Source organism: Brachionichthys hirsutus, chromosome 4, assembly GCF_040956055.1.
Source record: "Brachionichthys hirsutus isolate HB-005 chromosome 4, CSIRO-AGI_Bhir_v1, whole genome shotgun sequence".
Classification (NCBI taxonomy): Eukaryota; Metazoa; Chordata; class Actinopteri; order Lophiiformes; family Brachionichthyidae; genus Brachionichthys; species Brachionichthys hirsutus.
This window is the reverse complement of record NC_090900.1, coordinates 2,023,916-2,033,321: the sequence shown is the minus strand read 5'-3', so window position 1 is coordinate 2,033,321 and position 9,406 is coordinate 2,023,916.

Below are 9,406 nucleotides of genomic sequence, written 5' to 3'. Positions count from 1 at the left end.
GGTACACTTAGCTGTCACTGTCGTTTTCCTGAGGTATTCAATGGGCATGTTTGAAAAGGAAAGCGCTGAACGAAGGCGCCAGCGCCAATTTAAGCTGTCACTTTTGATCACGCGGGCGACACAAAACGGGCTACATGGGACACGCACAAAATAGATGCTACACAGTGAAGATAACGGGAGCGCCGGAGGAAGACGGAGTAGCAGCCACACGGGAGGATGAAAGGAAGCTTTTAAAGGTGAACAGAAGACAGGAAAGACATTTAAGGATTAATCGTGATGGAACCCCAGTCGGCCACAGGTTCAGATTTAAAATTCAAAATATTCTCTACAAATGAATAAAGCCATTGAGACTCTTGACTCGATGTTAATGCCGCGTTACATTTGTGCCCACCACAGTGCAAAGCTCATAGCAATCAACCCAACTTCCCTCTCTGACATGACGATGTTCCTTCCAGCCTTCACTCTTGCCGGATTTGCATTCCTCACTTAACGCGAGACTGAGCTAATAAACGATAGATTTTACTTACTGCCAGGTTGACCTACGCATCCACCTCCAGCCCGTCCAACTAAACCGGCAGAAGAGAGTGTGTGCTGTGTGTTTACGGCCCCTGAATGAACAGCAGCACCGTCCTCAGGGCCAGGAGGGTCTGCAAACAGTGAAAGGGGTGGATCTGCTGCTTTTATACCCGGCTTTGCATTATAACTGACATGTAAATTCAGCCGTGCGTGTGTGTGTGTGTGTGTGTGTGTGCGCGCGTGCGTGACCTCCCAGGGGAGCCAGTGTCCAACATGTGCTCCCATAGAACCGGCGTGTGCCGCTCAAGTGATTAACTCCCAGCCTGCACAAAAGATCTTTCACCCCCCCTGCCATGTTCCTCCACTATCACCCAGAGACACCCTCCATTTGTGCATCAACTGACTGTGTAATAACCATCCAACTCCCCCCATCGGACCCTCCCCTCATCCACCCGTCCCACTCAGTGCCCTGCACCCACCCTGAACTAACAACACTTCATTTAAAGGAGGAAAGAAGGGCGCTCGGTCTCTCTCTCTGCTCTTTGTCTGTTGAAGTGTTGCAGCTCTTTGTTTGGACTCCAGTGTGCCGGTTGATGTATTCTCACCCCAACATCCAAGGACCATATTTGAGTGTTAAATAAATGACTAGTCCTCACAATGAGAGGGCTGGAGAGCCTCAGTTTGGTGGTGATTTACCACCATCCTGCCTTTTATGCTGTTTGTTCAGAGACACACAAAACCCACACTTTCACATGGCTCATTGCTGGAGTGAGAGTCTCTCGCTCTCTCTCTCCGACAGCGGAGCATTCGGCGTCCCACAGAGTACACGCTGTGGACAAAACACCTCGCGGATGAAACACAATCACGCATCAGGACAGGAAAATATAAATGGCGCCGTGTTCCAAATGAATTAACGGCAACGGCAGGAAAGTCGGCCCCTGCTCTCTGCCGCCGAAACCCGTGTAAATCTCCCACCCCATTTCTGTCGCAGGTGAAAGAATACATTCTCTTAATGTGAAGAAAACAGACGCCGTTAACGCCACTGATTCATCGATGGCGTCACGTAAAAATCAATAAAATCGTATAATCGCTGAAATGGGAATAATAAACCGTCGGCGGTACGACGCTGCGTGGACAGAATCACACTCGGGGAAACTTTTCGCCCACTAATGAAATAATTTGCAGTATCTCTGCAGATCTTTCTCAGCAGCCCTGCTCACTCATCCTTTCACTTCAGTGTCATTGTTCCTGGAGTATTCCCATTCGCCCTCCCCTCCCCCCAAGCCATTTCTTCTTTCTTTTTTGCCTGAACAGAGATCCTCTACTTCATTTCTCACTCTCTTGAAATATATAATTGGCCAATCTTGCTTCTATTTGATGCAAATATAGAAGTGAATTGGAAACATTCAATCGGGAATTTCAATAAGCAGCACAAATGTTTTGACACGAGGCTTTTTTGAGACAACTGTGGTTTAAGACCTTTGGTGAGATGGGAGTAGTAGTGGGGTGTGTGTGTGTGTGTGTGTGTGTGTGTATGCACGCATCTAATCTCATATCTGATTGGCTGCATGTTTCCTGGCGGCACAAAGGAGCGTGTGCGCTGGCCCATCAGGGGGTGTTGGGGTGTCATCCTAGCCTTTGGAGGCCCAGCTGACCTGCCTGACACAAAGCCTCGTCCTGCACAAAACCGGTTGACAATACGCCCACATACACAAGCAGACACGGGCGAAGGCATGGCCAATCCATTACCGCAGCCAGTGGAAGGCAGCAGCGTGCCATAAAAAGAGTCCAGGATTTATACCTGTGCCACAATGACCATGAAACTCTGCTCTCTTCTGACTGTACCCCAACAACGCCGCGCTGCACAGATGGCTGCACTTTAATTCTCACTGTCCTTATGGTAATTTCCAACAGACGCACATGTAATCCATTGAGTTCAGTGTGTCTGCTTCTTTTTAGGTCAGTATCAGAGAGCTTATTGTTCTTTGTTTGGGCACTTTCTAAAGCGCATGCATGATTTTAGCCTTTAAACTTTTACCCCATTCTACTGCCATGTAAGCATAAAGGCTGAGGAGTTGTTAAAGTTCCTCACCCATGTGAAATCAGAAGTGCATTTCCCACAATGCAACTCATAAGAATCTTTTTCTTCAGCCCTTCCATGTTGCTTTTTTTAAACTACACGCCTCTAGGATTTTTTTTTTATTCAAAATTGAAAGACTCTCAGTGCCCAAGACGGCTTCACCATCACATAATCCAGATTTGTTTTTTCCCCTTTCCAATTTAAGCATGCTCCATCCAGTATTCCAGAGTATTCCCCACTGAAAGGCAACTGATTTTGATGTGTAAATTCCGTGAAGTTGCCTGCCAACATTGCTCCCATTCATTTTTCAAACATTTTTATTTTCACGGATGTAAGATTTTGAATATGTTTGTCGTATTTGACAGGCAGAGGGCACGTTTGACTAATGTCAGTGCAGCTTCAAGCCTTCAAGTACAAAATGATAAAAACTGATCTCATCATTTCCGCAGCATCCATGCTGTCTCATCCTGACTGCTTTCAGCCTTAGCAGAACTTCTCGTGAGCGTGTAAATATTTTCCTGTATGCATATTAATTCTGTTTTAGGACGTTGTACAAAGTGCCAGATTTAGAACCACGTGGACTACAAAGTAATTTAAAACTGTCAAAGAACCCACAAAGGAAACGCCAGTTTAAATCAGTCCCTGCCACACTTCGATCCTCTAAATGCAAGCCTAACGTATTGGTCCCAGTGTGAAGCAACACGCCAGGTAACTGGAATCGATCTGCGGTTCGCCCAAAGTAAGTGATGGTTCCCATGTAATGAAGCCGGCATTCCCCATTATCGCAGGCGTGGGAATTAAACTCGCAAATTAAAGCGAGTTGGAGAAGAAGCGGCTGACGTCTGAGGGCAAACCCGGTACGTTGAATTGTCACGAAGTAATACTCGGTCTCTTCCTCTGTCTTTGTCTGCGGCTCGTCGAGGGGCCCTCCCGTCACACAAACTCAGACGCACACATTTCCACATCCTGTGTTTTACACGTTGTGGATGAATTGTGGGATGAGTAATCTGGCCTTCAGCAGGACACCAGCTGAGAATAAAATGTGGGGTGCAGACGGCCTTCCGTCTTTCACATTCACTGCGAACTCATCTATCTACTAACCAAGCCAGCACATACAATGTCAGGCACACGTATACAATGGCAGCCAATAGCAGCTAATTGGGTAATCCTTTTAGTGAATTGTAAAGGCGATTGGGCATGAATAAGGCTTCAATGCTGAAGAGCCGAATAGCAGACACTCATTACAGCTCCAGAGTTAGAGATGGAGTACCAGGCACAGAGAGAGAGAGAGAGAGAGACAGTGGACGGTCAGGCAGAGACCCCCCCCCATGGAAAGACGGTGTGGATGTGAGAGATTTATATTCTGTGGAGCTGATGGTGCATTAAACATCGTCCAGCAGACAATCAGCGTCTATTAAAGTCAGAGACAGGCTTCAGAGCCATGTGTTTACTCAAACCGTGCGAGCACAATGTTTATCGCTCATTAATTCATCCTCGCCGTCCTTCGTTTGGCAGCCATGTGTTCACATCCCTGACTCAAGGCCCTTTTTTTTAAGCACAACACCCCCTGTTGAAATTAGATTGCATTCGGATGCTATTATGTGCATCCAAACGAGGCATTAGGTCACCCAAACAATCAACCCTCCTTTGGTTCAAAGAGATAAGGAGCCAGTCTGCGCTACTCATCGGGCTTGCATGGCCGGCCAGCTACTGCTGCTGTAGTCCATGCATTTGCATAACCTTGGCAGCTGGATTATAGCGCAAAATGTATTTTTAATTGAGCCTAAATGGGGAGCTTTAAGTACTGAGACGAGGATGGGAAACGACGCTCGTGAATTTTAAGGAGTCTCCAAATTAAATATCTGGAAAGTCCTTTTTAAATTTCTTTATTGAGCTGCTTCCATCTGTGCAAGATTGATAAGTTGCAGTGTCACTCAACAGTATTTCCCCCCCACAGTATTCCCAACGATTGTGGAGCTCTGGAATCTGTCCAAAAACGGTTTTAAAGAGTTGAACACGTGCTTGCTTAGATACCGGAGATAACCGACCCGGCTCCACAGTCATGAAATATTTACATCCCATGCTTTTATCACACTCTATAAAAAGAAGTGGAAATGTATTATAACAAGTGGAAGCGTCTTTAGGCATCCATTAACTCTGAATATTTACCTTTTCCATTACCGTACCTTAAAAGAATTCGTCATTTATGCATGATATGACATCCTCATGAATATGAAAGTTAATGGTTGGGTCGTTCAGGCTGAATTTTCCGATGCAATGTTTTCGTTTTGGTGCTTTTAAACGGCAGGGAAAAACTTACATTCGAACAGTCACTGCACCAATTTTTAAATTATCTTATGCTTTAAAAATAAATAAATAAATACAGCATCACAGTGGAATGACACACATAGGTAGGAGGAAAAGAATGAGGCCTTTCACGATACAGGAGTCCATTGACCCTGCAGGCTGAAATCTCAGTGATAAGGTTGTCATTCTGGAGCATCCTCCCATCCTCTGAGTGTGTGTGTGTGTGTGTGTGTGTTAACACAACACAATGAGCTCACTTTCAGGGGTCTATATCCTTCTGGAAGCAGCTGGAAATATGTGCAGCATGTGCCAAAATAAACCCCCCCCCCCGACCTTGTGAAGCTAATTTGTGCATTGTAGGGGAGCTCTGCGTGGTTCTCTGAACCATCTGAAGTGTCAGAATTTAGAGAAGTAACAGCTGATATTCCCCCGCTGTGCACAGTTTCTTATCTGACTCGCATACCATCATAAAATGATTGGATTTTATGAACATTTCTGTCATTCCGGAACATCATTGGATGTTGGGATGCCACACTTGTCCAAAACGGACCCTTCACTCATGAAAGGATGCTGCGTGTGGGTATCTGGGACAGTTATTTTGAGAGACGTCTTCGTTGGCCGGGCACGACAGCTCCGAGGGTTTCTCACACGCTACGGAGAAATATTCCCACACAGAAATGCTGAATAGATTGAAAACGACGTGTGGAGTCAAGATATTTCCACCAATGAAAACAATAGTTCAACCAAAACAAATCTGGCTTTGCAACTTCCAGCCTCCACGCCCTATCCTTGGGATTTTGTCTCTCTTTTGGGTAGTGCAATTTACAAACATGCCTGAACATGCACTTCACACTTCCCCATTCACCTTGTCACCTGCATAATGCACTGCAATCCAGGTCTTTGCTCATGCGTCACTGGACACAGGTGTGATTGTGCCCAAACTGGACACACATCGTCCTCGTGCTGTGATTAATTATACAGCAAAACTATACAACTATTTAGGAAGACTTACTTTAGAGAATAATAGGGTGAGACATACAGAAAGGAACACATTGAATTCATGCTTAAAATACCTGTAACAACCAGCTTTGTGTCCCAATGACATCTATTTCCCCTTAATTGCTGCATACAGTCTAACATTTAAGCAAAGCCACACGCCACACCTGTTATTTCACCGCTCTAAAAATCATTTTTGTTTTCAGTAAAGTACACCACTGGCAGTTTTCTCCAAATAGAGGGGGAAAAAAGTTGAAAGCAGATATATAATTCAGAGCTGGCATGTCCTCAAACACAGATGCTTTTACTTTGAAATTCAGTTTTATTTTTCTAAGTAGAAGAAGACTTGGACTGCTTCCGCGCTGGGAAGCTTTGGTACAGCCTGAATGTGGGAGCATGAAAAAGACAGATACTTCAGTGTGGTACTAAAAAGTAACTCGGCTTAAGTTTTGGTACCAGATGATAAAAAAAGAAGAAATACATGAAAGTCTCATCCAGAAAAGCTCCACTCAACAATCTGTACACTGTCAAACAGGCGCAACGTTCCTTCAAGTCAGTCTGGAGGTGACTTACCTCCATTCTGCACCTCCTGCCCTCACGGTTACAGTCCCTGTCGCTGCTGCTCCTCCTCGGAGTAGCTTCGTTGGAGTGAATGAGGAGTCTGCAGATCTCTCCAGGTCTCCCTCGAACCCGTCCTAGACACCTGGGGTGATGCAATCAGCCCGCCCCATCTCTGAACAATGTCACATTCCTCCATAAACATGCACTCCCTCCCCTCCCTCTCCTTCCAGTGTATCCTCGTTTACCTCCCTTCTGAACTCCCTCCCACTGCCGCCTGCCTCATCCGCCTACGTCTCTCTTTAGTCGTGCACTATTTCCTTGGTATTTTCACTCTTCATCCCTTGTTCCCTGCTTCCACCTCTCTCTACCTGCCTTCTCAGTCTCTTTTCATCTTTACCTGGCATGATGCCCAGCAGCGCTGCTATTCATTTTCAGTGGCTGCCTGGGCATGCCTGCAAACGGCAAATCCTTCCTGCCCACACTTCTAAGCCACACTAAGTGTCTGTAAGTGGTCTAAATATTTGTGTGCATGTGTGTGTGCGTCCTTATCATTGCATCCATGTGTGGCTATATTCAAATCTATGCAGTAGGTGTGCGTCTATGCAAATATCCCTTAAGTGGCTTCTGGCCTGATGACTCTTTCATGCTGTTGCCCATCATGCTCTGACGCTCTTGAGTTAACCTGCTTCACTGCTCCAACTGGCTGTATTTGTGCACACACACACACACACACACACACACACATACACAACCACACATCAATGCCAAGCCCCCCCCCCCCAACCTCTTGTGCAGTTAATATCATAAAGCGAAATTAGTGAATTCCTTTTTGCTGGATGGGAACAAGCAATAAATCATTCCTGTTTGCTGTCTGGGCATGTTTGGCGGACTGTTGCATACTTCCTTCGTTTTTCCCGGTGTGCCAGTTTGTCTTGAAATGTTATTCCTGTCTTAGGCAATCACGTCGGAACGCAGATCGCTTTTCCACTCAGGAGGTGCCAAAAATGCCTTTGGCTGTGTGTTTGGGGGGGTTGGAAAATGCATTTTATCTTAGTTGTATCAGACATGTATTTGAATTACTGAATTTTTCATGCAGAACTGCATCTTTTAACCCTTGCTTTCGCTGGTGTTGTCGTTGCTATTATGGACTGTATTCAGGTTATTTGTGTGCGTCTCTGACATAAACTCTTTCCTGTGTGTGTGTGTGTGCCTGAAATAATGTTTGGGATTGTGTGTGCAAGTGACCCTTAACGCCAGGATTTCATTTCTAAAGGTGGCATGCTTTTCTTTTACCTCCATCCAAAGGGAACTATGACGCAGAGCGAGGTTGTAAAAAGTAGTTATTAGTTATTCATGTGAGCTCAGCACCTTGTTGGACACGAGAGCGGCATGCATGCTCAATAATGGGTTCGTATTTGCACTTGCTGTTGTATAAAGCTAGTTGGGTGTCTCTGAAGATTGCATCATGGGGAAACTATTAAGATGTGTTTGTGATGTTTTTGTTTTTTTTGCCAAATCTAATGAGGGGCAATTCCTCATGTGAGTTTTGTGTTCTCAGTAGTTGAAGGAGCCGCTCAGGCTGTCAGGTCTGGAACGGGCTGCAGCCATTGATTGGATTTTATGCCAAATTCTCTCTTCCAGAACGAGCCTCCTTTTTTTTTTTCTCCCTTCTTTTTTTGGCCCCGACCCATTTCCCTGCTTATCTTCCCTCGGCCCCCGCAGGCACACGCCTCAAATAGCACATGGAGGAGGATCAATACCTTGTTGAATAGAAAGACCCTGCATAATGTTATTGACCCAGCTGGCCCAAGAAAGTGACCCCAGTCAATGGAGCTGGACACAGCTGAGCTGAACAAACAAACAACGCACGCGCACACACACACACACACACAAACGACTCAAAATCCAATTTCTTATGTAAGCCTGCTCTGTTTGCACATATGCTTTTTTTGGCAGACTGGTGGATGTAGGCAGCTGAATGTGAAACCATATTACACCGGAGATTAAAATGACACTGTCGAGTCACAAAGGTATCACCGACACGTGTGGTAGCTGTATGATTCACAACTGCAGCCATTACATTATTGAAACGCTGCCGTGTTATTCTGTCATAAAGCCTCAGCTGGACCGAAGCATTAAAATTCAAGTGTTTTTTTGCAGGAAGCAGTGCACCTCTGTTATATTTGTTATCACTCTAATCCAGTTTGAGCTTCTTCATCTGGTGCCAAATGAGTAAAATAAAGCAAAGCCGCGCCACTGAAGCCGTCTTACATGCTCACACGCCTTTTATTTAGGTTTAAAATTAACATGCTCGATATCGAGGTTGGAATGAGTCCGGCAGATACTCATTGCATTTTAAATTCAGACAGTTTATCTGCAAAACTTCGACGCAGCCGTTATCTCCGAAGAATCATTCCGTGGGCAAATACTTCCAGCAGAGATGAGAGCACCGTCTCCTGAGATAAAGCAGAAGTCCTTTTTGGGAGGACTTCATAATGGTAATCGACAGTAATAAATGAAAACCAAAGCTCCTCACCGCAGGAAACTGCTACTCTTTGGGTCGTAAACAGGTAGCAGTGACATTGACGCTCCAGTTTAATTACCGTGAACTACTCCCCAGCGCTCCCTCTATCTCTCTAATAGCAATTCCACTGCTGTCTAAAATGGTTTGTGGGTACTACAGAAGGCCCTCCATCATTTAAACTGTCTATTTGGGAAACATTCACATTTCCGGAGCTTGAATCACTCGGCCCCTTTGAAAAAATTAGGTATGCATTTGTCTGATGTCGGTGCTGCTGCACTAACAAGCTGAATGGCCTTCAGTAATGCTCCATCCTTTCTTTCTGATGCCTCTTTCTTCTCCCCCACCCGCTGTCAAGGCTGACTGTTCTAGTGTGTATCAGCATGTTCACCTGGGGCCGGGCAGAAGGCCAGGTAGAGATAATA